The 2,508-nt window shown below is 37.2% G+C and overlaps 1 pseudogene; it reads left to right on the forward strand.

Moving 5' to 3' along the window:
• Positions 1-1,856: 1,856 nt before the first annotated feature.
• LOC102843897 overlaps positions 1,857-2,508 on the forward strand; it is a 5,320-nt pseudogene continuing 4,668 nt past the window's right edge.

Below are 2,508 nucleotides of genomic sequence, written 5' to 3' on the forward strand. Positions count from 1 at the left end.
TGAAGACAGTAGCTGGTGGCGCCTGGACCTACAACACCACCTCGGCCATCACAGTGAAGTCAGCCATCAGAAGACTGAAGGAACTGAAAGACCAGTAGAAGTTCCCCCTTTTGAAGCATCTCTAGCCTGTAATAAATGGGTTAATTTATGTAAAAAAAAAAAAAAAAAAACTAGGGTAAAATTTCCCAATTTCTAACCAGAGAGTAAAAAATGGTCTGAAGAAGATTTTTATCCACTTACATATTGTTAGTATTTGTACACTGTCATGGAAACAGAGCCAAAACAATGTCGACATAATAACTTGTGGACGTGCAACATTTCCTCGAAGAACAATTCAGATCATTACTGATTTCTCTTAAAAAATAGCTCTAGTATGTCCTTTGGAGTGTGTATTATAAAATTTGCATGTGGTTACTTTTTGAAAAGAGTGTGAAGAGAAGGGAAGAGAGAAGAGAAGAGAAGAGAAGAGAAGAGAAAAAAAAAGAGAAGAAAACGTTCTTTACTCATTAATTAAGCCAGTCTGTTGTTTTAGTTAAAGATGACCTTTAGGAAAACAGTTTTCTCAAAGATCAAGGTAAGAGCTTGAGTGAGTCACTTCAACCTTCTTAAATCCAGAAATCTAGATTTCATAAGAATTCATTCTATTTTTTATCATATTAACTGAATTTTACCAATAAGAAAGAAGAGATTTTTAAAAAATATAAAAATAAAATTTAGGTCTAAGAACTGTAAAAGGAGAAATCAAATTGGCATTATTTGTAGATTCTAGAAATTCTTTCTTTTAGAAAAATCTAAAATAATCTATTCACAAAATATTAAAAGTGATAATAATCAAAGTAACTGATTTTAAGACTAATTTGAAGAAATAATTTCTATCTTCTTATATCAGCAATAAATTGTAAGTATTATTTTTAAACTAAGACATGTCTTACAAGAGATAAATCTGACAAAACACATCAATGGATAAAATTAGAAAATTATATAGGACAACAAAGATGTTTACAGTGTTTTTCATTCTCTTTTCATCTGTATGCTTTAATTTGTGGTCATTTTTCCTTAGCTTGAAAAATATTTCTTTAGTATTTTTTTATTATTATTACTAATTTCAATGAACATCTGCAGAGATTTTGGAATTCCATTTATTCATTGTTGCACTTTTCTCCCCACCCACTCACCCACACCCCCACTCCCAGTTCGCTCCTCTCCTTGAAAAGCAAAAGAAAAACTCCTTCATTGGTGCACAATCCCTCCCCACCCCCACCCCAAGTATACTCCACTCTGCAACCCTCATTCTGGACTCTTACGATAATCATAATGCCCTAAAATATGCTCATTTTAAACTATTCTCTCCCTCATCAACTTCAATGCAGTAAACATAATTTATCCAGTTTTTCTCAGTCTTACCCCCACCCCAATGTCAGCCTCATTCTACAACAGTGGCATCATATAATATTTGTCTTTTTGTGACTGAGATATTTCACTCGGCATAGTATTTCTTGTAATGCCAATCTACTTTCAAGAACGTCTTCCCTTTATTTTGAGGAATATATTTGTTGAGAATTGGACTTTAAGTTGACAATGTTTCATCTACCTAAACAATTCAATGGTGTTATTTCAATGTTTTCTTGTTTCTATAGTTTCTGATGTATGTAGGAGTTTTGGTTTTAACATTGCTGGAGATTTGTTGAAATTCTGGAATTTACAAGTTAATACCTTTTATTTGTTTTAGAGACTCTGGGCCATTATATTTTTAGTTAATGTTTCTGTTTAAATATGTTTCATCAGGCGTTCCGCGCTTTCCCGGCCTTGGGGTATCCGCACGCGTGTTGTAATCCTCTATTTGTATCGGGCCCATCATGTCGGCCGTGAAGACTCTGAACCCCAAGGCCGAAGTGGCCCGAGCCCAGGCGGCGCTGGCGGTGAACATCAGCGCTGCCTGGGGCCTCCAGGATGTGCTGAGGACCAACCTGGGGCCCAACGGCATCATGAAGATGTTGGTTTCTGATGCTGGAGGCATCAAGCTCACTAAAGATGGCAACTGCTTAATTGAAATGCAAATTCAGCACCTTGATAGCCAAAGAAGCGACAGCCCAGGATGATATCATTGGTGACAGGACTACTTCCAATGTTCTGATCATCGGGAGCTGCTCAAACAGGCGGACCTCTACATTTCCGAAGATTTGCATCCCAGAATAATAACAGAAGGATTTGAAGCAGCAAAGGAAAAGGCCCTTCAACTTTTGGAACAAATCAAAGTAAGCAAAGAGATGGACAGAGAGACGCTCATAGACGTGGCCAGGACATCCCTGCACGCTAAAGTTCACACTGAACTCGCTGATGTCTTAACAGAGGCTGTTGTTGACTCCATTTTGGCCATTAAGAAGCAAGATGGACCTACTGACCTTTTCATGGTTGAAATCATGGAGATGAAACATAAATCTGAAACTGATACAAGCTTAATCCGAGGGCTAGTTTTGGACCACGGGGCACGGCATCCTGATATGAAGA

The sequence above is a fragment of the Elephantulus edwardii genome, unplaced genomic scaffold (assembly GCF_000299155.1).
Source record: "Elephantulus edwardii isolate Elephantulus edwardi_28Jun2011 unplaced genomic scaffold, EleEdw1.0 scaffold00031, whole genome shotgun sequence".
Lineage (NCBI taxonomy): Eukaryota > Metazoa > Chordata > Mammalia > Macroscelidea > Macroscelididae > Elephantulus > Elephantulus edwardii.